The 15,049-nt window shown below is 36.8% G+C and overlaps 1 long non-coding RNA gene across 1 annotated transcript; it reads left to right on the top strand.

Annotated features, from left to right (window-relative positions):
- Positions 1 to 3,699: 3,699 nt before the first annotated feature.
- On the top strand, positions 3,700 to 4,663 carry LOC108511431. The gene is made up of 2 exons (XR_001879672.3): positions 3,700 to 3,985; positions 4,085 to 4,663. It is a non-coding gene; the product is annotated as an uncharacterized LOC108511431 (long non-coding RNA).
- The last annotated feature ends 10,386 nt before the right edge of the window (positions 4,664 to 15,049 follow it).

Here is a 15,049-nt window from a genome sequence, read left to right as displayed (position 1 = left end):
TATAGTTTTTTTTGCATACATTTTCGACAAAGTCTTTTATGTTTAAGTCAAAAGTCTGTAAAGAGGCATCTTGTCTCACATTTTGTGCTACCATTTGCAAATAATATCAACATTGCTAAACTAGGGACGAGACTCTAGTACATATACTTCATATTCTCCTGGGGTTTTATTGTTGAGTAGAATTGATGCTAAGTTCAGAATCTAAGTGAGAACAATGATCTGGACAGTTAAGCATTGGAATTCTTGGCTTTATATAGCATATGGCAAGGCTATAAGGATTGATTCTCTTTGTGTCCATTTCTACGATTAAGTATCAAAATATCAATTGCTCAGACAAGAAGGATTAATGTTCAGCTATCTGGCATATGTTGTTTCAAGCCAAAATCAAATATCTGATAGTAAGTCCAGTCATTTCGTACCTTTTTTCTGTATAATCTAGTATTTTACATTTATATGGATGGAAACATATAGATACTGTTTGCTGATTTTACTCAAAAGTTTTAATTTGAAATAACAGAAAATTAAATGCTTTCATGTAAATATTTCCTCTTTATTGCTGCTGAAGCAATATTCCAAATGCCATTTTGTTTCCATTCTCTATGAACTTGTCTTCACTTTGGTATTTGTTGGGAAATAAGCTTTTCCCTTCCTAACTTGCAGGTCTTGTAAAGAGTTTGGCCTATGGCAATCGATCCAAAACGTTGTCAGTGTTACCGTTCAGAAGATTGCATTTGTCTGCACCTTCAGACTCAATAAATTTGTTGAGCTGATTTTTTTGTTTATTCTGTGAATTCTTCCATCATCTAGTGCTGTCAATAGGAATTTTCATTTTTCAATCTTCACACTTTTCGGGTTACTAAGTTTCATGTAAAGTAGTAAGTTTACAAAGTATATAAAAAAAAAAAAATCAACTTTGACATTCAAAAAATAACCTGCATTACCAAACCATGTTGAGCATGTGCTAGACTGTTTTCACGAGTCCTTTAGTTCGGTGAGGTAGAATGAAACTCCATTGTTTTGATGCTCATCTACCAGTGCTTGTTCATGAGATGTTGTACAATGAAACAGTTGGGTCTTTTTAAACAAAGCTTATACCTGCACTGAATTCACTCCATCCAAACTTTTAAATTCTGAAACTTGCTGTTAAAGCTCCGATGTTTTGGGAGATTTTTCCAGAAAGCAAAAACCTGTTGTAATTGAATATATATGTTATTGGGAAAATATATAATTTGTCATTGTAATCTGGGCTGATCTCAGTTCAAAGCGTTTCGAGCTGGGACCATCCTGGATTAATTTGCGACAGCAGAGAGAGGCAGGGGTTAACCTTCTATATTCTGACAAAATTTTTCTTTTCCCTATTTGATATACTTCTTAAAATTTTTTAGAAGTAAACTATTTTTGTGGTGGTGCATTCTAAAAATAAGAATTCTTTTGCTTAGACTGAGAAAGTAGTCATAGGAAGCTACATTACTGCTCAAACCTGAGTCATGTATGTTTTTTCACTGATAACATCAGTTTTGAGGGACATAGAAGGCAGTCATGCAACTGCAGAGTGTAAACAACTAAGCTACTGAATTCATTTTTAATAATCTTACATCCTAGCACGGTCCGGTAGCCCCAAGTCTCCAGTAGTAGCTAACCCTTCTTTTGAGGTCGTATTTATTGTTATTATAGAAATAACATGAGTTATTTGCATACTCCAACTTTTGGCTAGATCTTTACCAACTAATCTAACACCTCTTACAGTACCCACTATCAGCCAAGTCAAGGGAAATAATAGACAACGATTACAGCAAAATGACTTTACGTGACCAGGTCATGTTTTTTTTTTTTTTTTTGGATTAGGTATTGAATATTGCTTTATAGATGGATAATAAAAAGTCAAACAACGTTTGTTATAGGATAATCTCTACAATAGCCGTTATTAAAATATCCGTTACATAGGTATAATGTTAAATAAGCCCCCCCCAAACCATGAAGAGGATATAATAGAAGTTACACTCTTAGGCCACCCACATCAGGAGTTATTGTGAGGACCCATATGAGCGTGCATTTATTTCCACATCAGCAATGTACTGGATAGATATTATGTAGTTATACATAACCTAAAAATTCAAATAATATCTTTCAGCTAGTATTTTTGAATGAACTTCTAAGTTGGTATAGCTATATGCGAAGAAAATAAAGATGACTTCAGCTAGTTATTATAAATCCTCAAAAATTCTAGTCTTCCTAAAGTTGCTGAGGAAAAGGGCAAGGTCATTGAGAAGCCTAGAGTCCTTTTGTGTTGAGTCAAAGTCATATTTAATCATAATCCTCAGTTAGGATAAGTGATTTCTAAGGCAATCATGAGTACGGCACCTAAATTTGTTGAAAAATCTAATAGCAAATGCTTTAGATATCCATAATGAAACCTCCAAAAAGTGCAGTACAGGTGATTAAATGGGAATGTGGCATGGAGTGCGCTGCAATTTTATGGTTCTTTTCTGAGTTTTTAAGTTATTTGTTAAGAACGTTATCTCCTCTAGGTGGTCAGTTGGCATTTAAGGCCACATCCTTACCCGAGACGACATCAAAATTTTCCACTCAAATATAAGTTTATATAGGTCAAGTTGGACGAACTCAACAAGACTTCGGTTAGATTTGGTTAAAAAATTATTATAAAAATACTATATATTAATACGTGATATACACTTGAGAGGTACCGTGGCCGATATAATTTGTACGCTGATTTTTTTATATAATTCTTAAAAGTCTAGATATTTTGACTTGATTCAGTAGCGTTTTTTTCCTATTAACCCTTACGAAATCATCGCTGCATATATCATGTGTCCATGTGTTTGAAATAATCGGATGCTTCATATGACCGATAAATCACGAGAATTTGCTTTGTGTATGGTTTAAAGTGCGTTGGATCTTCGCTGCTATACTACAAGGCCACTTTCTTGTTAACCCAGTGCGCGTGCAGCACGAACCCTTTGTGATGGATCAGAGTTTTGTGCAGCCATAGGCGATCATTATTAAAAAATAAATAATCATCAAATAAAATAGTCTACGAGCGCACGCATATATATATATATATATATATATAATATCAATATGTTAGATATTATTTGGTAGCCATGACAGCCATCTAAGAATGCACAGCACTTAGGGCTCGTTTGGTTCGCGAGAAAATAAGGAAGAAAAGTGTGGTCAACGAGAAAGTAATGAGATACCTTTTGTTTAATTGAAGTTTTCAAAGAAGAGAAATGGATAGTTGTATTCTCATGAAAATATGACCATACATTCCTATAAAAAATTATGAAAAATTATTTTCCCATAAGAAATATGGAAAAATTACTTTTCCATGAGGCAGGAATCACTCTATCTTTATTTTTTTTTCAAAAAAACTCTTCAGCATTAAAAAAGCATTAAAGACCTAATTTTTATTAAGAATATAATATGAATTACACGCATAACTTTTTCAGAAAAGTGGATGGTCAACCAAACATAAGCACTCTGAAAATCTGTCACTTTTTCATATTTAACCAAACATGCTAAAAGTATATTTTTCAAATTTTTTTAAAAAAATTATATTTGTAGGAGGAAAAATATTTTCCCTGAACCAAATCGATAGGAATATGATTAGTGATTGGAGCCGGGTTTCGAGTGAAAATTATCAAAAGAAAAACCCATAGAATAATCCAAAATGGCCGTTCACGAGTTGCCGACAATTAAAGATAAGATTAGGAAAGGAAGAAAAAAAAACTTGCCTTCATCCACAACTACAAGCCCATCACTTTCGCCTGACCGTGATCGATTAAACTATGTTTACTACTGCTGGCCTCTCGTCATCACCCTCCATCTGGGCTTATATCTCTCGTTCACGTTGTCCACGTCTCCGGGAATGCCCTGGGGATGTGGGCTCTGGAATCTTTGCAGGTGAAGCCAACGAAATCATCGTTCAAACAGTAAATGCACAACAGTGAAGGCTTGACATTTGGTACACCATCTCTCTCTCTCTCTCTCTCTCTCAATCCCTTCTAATCTTTTATCTACGATCACCACCCCTGACCTGATCTATATCAACTCCCTTGTTTAGAGCTCTGAGGAGGAAGAGAATAATATTAGAGAGAGATGAGTGGGAGCGGGACCCAAGGGGTGGCGAAGGCAGGGAACATGGGGGGAAGCGGGGTGCCGCAGAAGGGGAAGGAGAGGGCGAGCTCGTTCCAGGTGCCGTCGCACCGCCCCCGCGGCGGCGGCGGCAGGGCCGACAGCGAGGCCATGCCGGAGTGGAAGCTCAAATTGCTCTGCACCGAGCACGGTGTGCCGCCCACCATGAGAGCAACCTTACATCTGGGTGGTTGCTTCTGAAAAACAAAGATTACGGGCGGATCTACGCACGCTATTTCTAGTTTCTACGGAGATGGTTTGATGGATATAATATTTGTATGGAAAGCTTTTGTATGGTTTGATGAATTTTTATGTTTTATGTTTCTATTTCTATTTAATGTATTTATGTTTGTATAGCTTAATCTCGATCCCTCTCTTTCATGTGGAATTAGAGTGGAGTTTATGTAAATGTTTATGATCATCTTATTTTATCATATGAGGGGTTTGTAAAATTCCTTTTGGAAGGACCAGAAAAATTATTATGAAGCAAGAGTCTATCAGATCAAAATATCATGAAATTACTGCTTCTTGTTGGGATGGGCTCTCTTTTTAAGATTCCTAATTCAGGTTGAAAGGTTCATTTTTTTTTTTTTTTGGTTTTTCAGGATAAGATCAGGCTTAAACTTTAGTTTTTGTTTTTCATATAAAACCTTATCTTCTGTTTTATTTTGCGAATGAACCTTGTGGCTGTGTGGGTGGTGTGGCCAGCGAGAATACTCCCCCACAATAATTGCTTGGAAGCAACAGATAACAGTTTGGTTGAATGAGTTTTTCTGGGGCTTAACTAACATTTATCTTAATTAGCCCTCGTAATCAATAGATAAATGCTTCACTGTTGTTTTTCCTATTCAGTTCTAATCATTAATATATTAATAGTGAATGCTCCTGCGTTTGTAAATAATGTCTGTATTTTTTTTTATGCCATTGCGCACAGAATTTGTCATAAATGATTGAGGTGACTCCATGGGGCCAAAGACAACCATCAGAAATTTTTTCAAAACTAAATCATTTCGAGATAAAATAAATAGAAATATTTCGAATTGGAAAAATAATATAAGGTGGGTTCTTTTTTGCAAAATTACCTTATGAGGTCCATGGCCAACGGCCCACATCCCTTTGATCGCTGAAACTGCCCATGTTGCTCTTCCCTCACCATTGCACTATTTGAGCAAGCTGAATTAATCGGGACATGGTGAAAAAATTTTCTTCATTTTATTAAAGAGGGTACAAGGCTTCTTAATTCTACAAGCCAAGAAGGGTGCGATCCAAGCGACGTGGGGTTTTTATGGGATCTAGAAAAATAGATATAGCTGCTTCTTGATCTGTTTCTTGGATCTAACTGTTAAAATATTTGAAGAAGAAGGGAAAAACAAGGAAACAGAAAAGAGAAAACTGATTTTATTTCTCTATTTCGCCACATTTCTCTATTTCATTACATTTGGTATATAGGAGTTATATATACTTATGTGTAGACTTTATATAAAAAAATAATGTAGGCTGATATATAATCACGTTAACAAAAAAAATAAATAAATTTATAGGTGATACAGATTGTTAGGTATCTCTAAAATCATATAGGTTAATATAGGTGATACGCTAACACTAACCGTGGAAGATTTAATGAGGAGAATTTCTTTTTGATAATTTAATGAAAAGATTAATGATAATACAACAAATAATCCTCACATGCGCTCTATTTGAGTCCCGTCTAGAACAAATGATCATAGGCTAGCTTGGTGGGGGAGGGTTTGGTAGGGGCCCATTTGGGTATTTTGTCTTTGTTTTCCGTATTTGTTCTGTGATCTTTAGCCTATCTAAATCCGTATTCTATCTTACCCATGAGATCTTTTTCTGAACGTCTCAGTAAGCCACCCGTGAGACCTTTTTCTGAACGTCTCAGTAAGCCACCCCTTGAAACTGAGGTTAGAATTTGTTCCAACGCAGCTCAAGTTCCAGGCCTGCCATTATCTTAGCCCATATCTCAAGTCTACTGGGCCAGTTTGCAACATCGGCTTCCACCGTGCTGCGGCCCAATACCTCACTCTTTGTCGCGGGAATTGGCCCCTTCTCTTTGGGGATTCAGCTCAATAGGATCAAAGGATGAATCATAACTTTGCATCAATTAATTAGTTATAGTTAAGGGATAGGAGAATAGGTTGTGAAGGCAAGCATTCAAATCATGGATAAATGTTAAAATTCATCGCAAGTATGGAAACAATGAACAATAAAAACAAACTTGTAGAACCTTTCTATCTTGAAGAAATGCAATGGTGAACTTTTACAAGAGCTCCAAAACCTAGTCAATTTTGTTTTGTTAAGTTCTGCACTTCCACCGAACAACTAGCATCAAGCCCATGATCGATGCCCAACAACTTCAAATAAAAAGATCATTAGTTGTGGAACAACGATGTTGTCACACTCATCCAACGATGTGTTAGGACAAGTACCCATAGAGTATTGGTTGTCATGTTTAAGCAATATTTAGTTAAGCTGCAGGTTTAACAAAACAAATTGGTGAAGTTGTTTAGTGATTGCAGCAAAAAATTGGGTTCAAATCCTGCCTTCATCAGAGTTTGGAGTGATGCGGGGCTTCTAGGTGAGGGCGAATAGCTGGATTCAACTATATACATGCATACATTATATATATATATATATATATATATAAGTTGCATCCTCTTTTCGATATAAATGCTTCTCTGAACCCTATAAGAAACTAGATTCACTCTATTGTTAATGTGTTGTGGTAGTTTGCAAGGCCAACAATAAACTCAATTTCCTATAAAACAAACCAAAAGATGGTATTATCCAGAGGTGAGGCTCCTGAGTTTGATAGGTTTTGGATTCAAATCTTGGATGCTCGATTCATCCTTTAGTTTGCTAGCTTAAACTTAGTTTCTATATAAGAAACTAGAAAATAGTATTATCCATGAGTAAGGCTACAATCATCGGAGAGTTTGAGAGCACCGGGTTGCCAAGTTCTTTAACAAAATGATGTTGAATTATTAGCTAATTTTCTTTTTAGCCACTTTATTAGAAAATTTATTAGCTTTTTTTTCGTTAAGTATTTATTAGCTAATATGCCGCATCATTTTGAAGAAAAGGTCTTCTGAACCTTGTGCGCCGGTGGAAACAACATTTCCACTGTACTGTTGCACTGGATTAAAAATATATATATTAGAATTTTTTGAGAAATAATTTGTTTATTTTTTTGAAGAACATGCTATTGCGATCATTTTTATTAAGATAATGAGATGATAGAAAGGATGATGATGAATAAAAAAAACAAGAATGTGGCGAGGGAAAGGCCTCAACCAATCCAACACCACATCAAATAAAGCCACAACCCATAAATGAACAGAAATATCCTAAACTCTACAGATAAACCGCTTATATTCTGCTTCACAAATTCAAGTAACTGGTCCCGATCCTTATGCATACAGCTGATATTTTCTCTATACATGAATCCTCCAAACATCCAGGAACTCCCTGCCCCATCTCTTAGCCAATATGGCGCGTGTGAGAGAGATTATTGAAGAGAGAGAGGATGCGATTGCGGCAGTGTATGAATGGAGAGATTTAAATTAGATGGTCGGACCATGTCCAGTGGACCAGTCCAATAATTTCTAGTGTGAATACCTTGATGGTAACGGTTGTGTACACTTTTGCTTCAGCAACCAGATTTGCTATCTTAAGGTGAATTTCGAAAGTAGTATTGCTGAGGGAGGAGAAAGTGGAGTGAGCTTTGTTATTAGAGACCACAACTCTAGATAACTTGTGGCAGCTAGGGGGCAGCGGATATTTGACACTACGGTCATTGGTGCTGAGTTGAGAGCAGCGTGGGAGGACATCTCCTATGCCAAGCACACCCTGGGTGTGGCTTGTATCCATCTCGAAAGGGATTCGGCTACGATGATCGAGTGGGTTTGAGGTAGGCACACCGGAAAAGGCCGGAAAAGGTCGACAGTCGCTGCTCCATGACATCTGTAGACTTGCGAGAGGGTGTGGCTCCTTCTGGACCACTCACGTTTACTGAGAGGCGAACAATACGGCTGACTGGATGGCCTAATTTGCGGCACATTACTCTGAATGATTTTTTTGGGAGAATCAAGTGGATGTTCCTTACTCTCTTCGCCAATTTTTTTTTTCTGACTTTGTTGGCTACACTCATGCTCGCATCATGTGAGGCATCGTTAATTACTGAATACGCGTACACCAAGTTGCAGGTGTTCAATTCCAGCCACAGCCATAGGTCATTAATATTATGCTGAGCATCCAACATGTTACTGATGTGTTTAAAACGCAGGGAATAAAATTACTACAACATGCATTATCGAGCTATATAGCCAGACACCGCTCAAGAAGTGGTAGATAGACTTATAATTCAGTCAAACTAATATAATTCATTCTTTTTTGAGACTTGGAGGGGGCTAATCCCCACCTGTTATCTTGTATCCATCCTACACCACCTAGACTCTGGGTAAGCCAAACGATCAAAGGATGAATAAATAACATAAAATTATCCATGCAACCAATTGAACACCACTCAAAATATGCTTAACATAAAACTATCCAACTAACTAGCCAAACATCACTTGGAAAGTAGTAAAAAAACTTTTTTAACCAACATAGTCTCAACGACTAATGTTGTTCATACCAAGAGGGTTATATCTAAACTCTAAGCAAGCCAAGCCATTCAAAAAGTAGTAAGATCGATATACTTAATGTTATTCAGCTCATTAGTCAAACACCACTCAGAAAGTAGTGAATAAACTTATCTAGTTAATACAGTCTTAAGTCGCCAAGCCGCCATTTCCAAAATCAAAAAAAATAATTAATCAGATTTGAGAAGGGAGGCCGAGGTATCCGAATTCAAGTCTCCGACTTATTGCTTACAGAACAAGAGACGTACGGTATCATCCAAACTGCTTACAGAACAAGAGACGTGATTGGGCGGTGATGCATGCATGCGTTTCATTACGTAAATTTGTCGCAGGGTATAGCAATCATGGTTAGTTTCCTACGGCCGTCTCACCCACGTATTCTTCACTGTTTTACGTATTTTCTAATCGAAATTATCCATTCAGATCTTTCGTCTGAGACCAAAGGGTATGTGGTCCTTCAGCTCCATAGCAAAACAAAACCTTAGGTGGATTGACAGAAACCACTGCCGTTTCACCCACGTATTAATTCTTAATTCACTGTTTTACGTATTTTTTTGTGCTAGCTCAAGGCTGGAAGAACAACATCTGGTCCTGCACATACGTGAAGCTTAACTTCACTTCCAAAACTTTTCAAACAGTTGCCCCTTCTTTGTGCTAGCTCAAGGCTGGCAGGACAACAGCCGGTCCCACACATCCGTGAAGCTCAAATTCCTCCATCAACAGGATACTTGCAGATCCATATGGAAAGGAAAATTCTTGCTAATGTACAAACAGTCATATCTGTGATGTGATGCCAAGTTGATTGCAGCGTTGACTGCTCATGTTTTGCTGCAGTTGTGTTTGGGTCCACAATATATCTGTTTGAACAGGGGTTAGATCCGAGCTGTGTTAATTTGTACAGAACTAGGATAGAAGTCGACACAACCTGGAAATGGGCTTTACGTCGTACCGTAAGCATGACTAACTTCTGAAATCATACTCCATGATAACTTGATTAGGCTTTAACAGGAACGGCTTTTTCCGTTCCTCAAATTAGATTTTGGGTGAGATAAGGCCTGTATGTGATTGATTTTTTTAAATGGAACGCAGCCGCCTCAAATTAGTATTTGGGTCGTCTGAATGCACACGGCTCCTTTCGTTTGTTTTATTATTCATTTATACGACAAATTACCAAGCCCAAAGCACTAAATCCAAAGGTTTGAGAGCTACAAATTGTCTTCTTTGCATTATTGAGACGAATACGATAAGAGATCTCCGCAGGTGTCCGGCAGTTCGCAAATAGGCTGGTTATACAGTCTTTTCTGGCATGGTTTCTCGTGTTTAATTAATATAGAGTAGAGGCTGTGGTTATGATACAGACCACGTGGCAAGAGAGGGAGTTACATCCAAGCTTTTTTTTTTTTTTTTTTAATGGAAACTTTATGTGCACTTCCAAATTCAATAATCTATCTTAAAATAAAAAAATCTAGATCATTGACTATAATATTTGTACATAAAAAATGCATACCTAAACCTCACCGCTCTACGAGGTCTATTTTTTTGGGTGAAAAAAATAGGAGGGGAGGGGGAGGGACCAGCCCACCCGCGTAGCAACCCCATTACTGGGCCCCCTTCTATTAGGGAATGTTTAATACAGGTCGCAGGTTTCGCGTGTCTTCTCCGACCCGTGGGCTCACCCCACTGGGTTCACCGCCTCATGTGTGGGTACGTCACCCCAGCGCCACCTTGGTACAAGTGCAAGAAAAGCATAACCACCAACAAGCCAGCCAGGCGTGGGGCATCCGGTCCCCTAATTTAATCGAAGCCCGCGCGTTTCGAACCCAGGCAACTTGGGCGGAATTATCGCCCCCTTACCACTAGGCTACTACCTTGGTGGCCTCTACGAGGTCTATTGACTGTTGCCAGTCTTCTCTGTACTCATAGTCAATCTTCAATAGAAAGCAAGCTGCCACGTTTTTGCTTGAGCTTGGTGCAAATTTGTTTTTTGTAATGTTAAAATCCATCAAATTTTGTAGTTAGTGTTAAACGGGAAAAAATCACTTTAATAAATAAATAAAAATATATTTATTAATCATATAAATATATTAATAAAAATATTTATATATTTCATAAAATATATTTATTAGTCCTATAGAATATTAGTTCTATAAAGAAATATTAAATATTATTATAGAATTATTATTTTTATTTATGCATATAATATATCTTTAATATTAATATTTTTGATTAAAAAATAAGATAAATAGAAGTAATATATTAAATAATTTTATTATATAAATATAAAATATAAAAATATATTTCTACTAGAATTTAAAATTATCATTGAATAACAATATAACAATAATACAATTAATTATATATTATAATATAATATATATCATAAATGCAATATATAATATCAATATAATATAATATATTGATATAATATATTAACGGCATATTACTATACCTATTTTTCTCGCTAGACTGAGGAATATTTTTGTCCTCAAATTTTAGCCCAATATCATTGTCTTGAGTTGATCTTTGATTTCCGACATCAAAAATGGCTATCTTATCACTAGATCGGTTGGTGATTTGAAAAGTAGGGGTAGTTTGAAATCAATACCACACCGTAGTGAACCAAACACGATGGCCTTATCATTTTTACCCACATCACTTTTGATTTTGGAATGATCGCTCTATGCCAACCATTCTCTAAGAGTTTATCTATTATTTGCTTGTTGCTTCCCCCCAGATGGTGGAGCTTGTCGGGACACCCACACCCATATCCTTTTCATACTGCACATAGATACAATAAAAGCTAGATTTAACCAAATATATCAATGAGTACGCTGCAAATAATGCAAAAATTTAGAAAGAAACATAAGAAAATCATCTGTAGAAGATTTCTTGGCTTACATGTTAGGTGCATGCTCCTGATTTCTTGCTGAACATTTTTTTCCCACCTTTAGTATTAAGTCCACGAATGATTTATTTCTTTATTAGGGGCAGCAGACAGGCAATTTATTTCTGTGTTTTTTTTTTTTTTTTGAGGGAATAAGGAGGAAGTGAGTCGCTTGCAAAAGATAAAATAGATAAGGTATATGTAAGCGAGAACCCGGATAACCCAAACCCAACACCCACAACCCCAGCCCGATCCGATTCGGCACGGGTCGACTCGGAACACGAACACGCGTATCGAAGATTTCTGTCTCTCTCCCAGACGCGTATTAAAGATTAGAAATGAGATTTAAGCTCTTTATATATAGAAGTTTAGAAGAAGCCTCTGTTCGATGTGGGGACAAACTTGCGCAGAGAGAGAAACAAAATTCTCTAAAAAAAACTTTTTTTTTTTTGAAAATCTTGTCGGAAAACTTGAAAAACGCAACTAATATATGTGTCGTTAGGGAGTTTGCCAAGTATATTTTTTAAAAAAAATCACAAAGATCATAATTTTACCACCAACCATTTGTTCAGATCATACAACCCTCTATCACTTGGGTAAGGGATTGGGATTCAATTCTACAAAATATCGACCCTCACTTTGACTCCAACCATACTAAGTTTTTGTTCTATAAGCAGCAGTTCGGTCTGTGGAGGAGCCTGGTCCAAAATAAAATAAAATGGACATAGAATGGAGGATGATGTTAACGCCTCCTCATAAAAAAAAGAGAGAAAAAAACGAAAATAAACGTTACCACGTCTCAGTGGCGAAGTGGAACCCGTCACGGCGGTGACGCCAAGACCGGCCGCCTCTTCCGGCGACCTGAGCGATGAGACATGTCGTCAAAGATGGCTGCTTGGTGAGGTGACTAGTGCTGGTTCCAACGCTCTCTTTTTGTTCGCATGCGCGCGTGGGCTTTTAATAGCCATAACACCAGGCCAATCAAGTAATTTTTCTTTCTTTCTTTCTTTCTTTCTTTTGTTTTGACAAGACCTTGCAAGGGTTCAACATACGAGCCGTCCTGTTTTCCTTAGGGCTCGTTTGGTTCGCGGAAAAAGAAGGGAGAAAGTGTGGTCAACGAAAAAGTAATGAAATGCCTCTTGTTTGGTTGGAGTTTTCAAAAAAAAGAGAAGAAAAAGTTGAATTTCCATGGAAATATGATTCCCACATTTCATGGAAAAGTCTTTTCCATGAGAAACATGGGAAAGTTACTTTCCCATGAGGCAGAAATTATTCCATTTTTACTTTTTCCCAAAAAGTCCCTTCAGCATTAAAGAAGCATTAAAGAGACATTAAAAACCTAATTTTTATTAAGGGCATAATAGGAATTATACATAACTTTCCTAGGAAAGTGGATGGCCAACCAAACATAAGCACTTTGAAAATTTGTTATTTTCCCATGGTCAACCAAACATGCCAAAAGTACTTTCCTAGGCATCCTTTTCTTAGGAATTTGTTTCCCAGGAATCATATTCCTAGGAGGGAAAATGCTTCCCGCGAACCAAACGAGTTAAGGGTTCCACTTCCCATGGAGCCATGAGGATGTACAGGTCCATTGAATAAGAGCAATGCTGAATAATCTAATCTAATAAATGCATTGTCGAATTTGAGAGCCATATTCTCTTATATTTTTCTTGAGAAACAGTTCAATCGATTAGGATATATAATTTAAGATGGTAGTGATTTTATTATTGTGGAGTTAATAATTATAAAAAATAGTGTAGAGTTAGTGTAGAGAGGAAGGATGGCAAGATATGTTTTCTTGTTCTTTTCTTTTTAGTATAAGAGGCCTCATATTACGACGTAATGAAGTATGGCACTTCAGAATTCAAGATGAATATTAGAATATACAAGTAAGAGCATCGCTTTCATCGATTATCAAAGACAAGCTCGATAGGTCCAGTGCTTGTTGCCTTTAAAGTCATGTGAGCCACGCACCAACCAACGTTATTAATAAGGCCACAGGATCAAGCCATCTTAGCTGACATTACGACAAAGAATCATGTAGATATTTTAGCGTATGTTATTTATGAACAATTGATTGTTGTCGATCTGTGCATTACCTCAAGATGGAAGTACTACCTCAACAAAGTTGATGTTTGGGTTTTAATTTTGAATGATATTTATGTCCATTGCTAGCCCTGTGCCGGCGGTAGATCCACTCTCTTAATTTTTTATTAAATCCATAATTGATTTCGGTTTCCATCTAGGCATGTAACTTCTAACCCACCAATTTAGGAGAGGTACCAAGCAATTTATGAGAGAATCTATAATCTATAGGCAGCATGCTAGCGCTGGATATTCACTACTGCAAAACATCCATAGATTGATGATAGATTGTAGTACTTTTCAGGCCACTCAAATGTACCAGAAGACGAATAGAGTTGCTGACTGAATTGTCTCTTTTGTTGTCCGATACTCTACTGGTGTTCTTTGGAAGAGCTATAAGACTATGCCATCCTTTTCGGAACACTTTTTTCTGATTTTTTTGAATATTATCAAGAATGGTGTGATCTATCTGCCTTATCAAATAATAATAATAATAATAAATCTAAAATGATAAAATAATAGAGGATAAAAAAGAATAGATTACTTTGCCAATGCCTCCATTCTACTAATGCGACCCCAAAATCTAAACTAACAACAGCCTTTGCATGCTATGAAATTACAAGAGCCCAAAATTACACTTTCAATCTTAGTATGTTGTTATATTATTTTTTAGTAGACACGCTGCTCTTTTATGATGAGGAAAAAAAAAAGGAAGGAGTTGCTGCATTGGTTAGTTCCATGTGTAAAATGCTGTATTTTGTTTTGGTGAAGGCCTGACACGTATATGATGCAAGCCTGGCTTCATCAAGTCAGCATCATGGTTGATGCATCTGACTTAATTGAAACAATGCAAAACCGGTTGCTTCATGCAAATATAATCAGCTCGTACATATCATCTGCGTCCATGCCCGTACGTATCATCAGTTTCGACTCGCGGCGGACCAAATTTTTATTCGTTCTACGACTACAACGACCAATTTATTACTAGCTTTTGCTTTGATTTGTCTTTATGCCACTTTCCTCTTTTTGTTTCCTAGTGCAAAACCCCTAGCTAGTTGCTCTCTCTAAGCACTGCCCAAGTGCCTTATCCTGTTACAAGGTTACTTTTTTCCATTTTTCACATTTTATTTGTTACACTTAGAGGGGCATAATACTCCACCACACTTAGGTTGGAGTCAAAGCGTCTAGACAAACTGAGCGAAATGAAGCATTTAATATAATTTAAAGTGGAAACGAGGATCAATAAACTTGTGATACTTTG

This window comes from Phoenix dactylifera, chromosome 8 (assembly GCF_009389715.1).
Source record: "Phoenix dactylifera cultivar Barhee BC4 chromosome 8, palm_55x_up_171113_PBpolish2nd_filt_p, whole genome shotgun sequence".
Taxonomy (NCBI): domain Eukaryota; kingdom Viridiplantae; phylum Streptophyta; class Magnoliopsida; order Arecales; family Arecaceae; genus Phoenix; species Phoenix dactylifera.
Note: the sequence above shows the minus strand (reverse complement) of the source record. Positions and strands in the feature narration are given on the sequence as shown.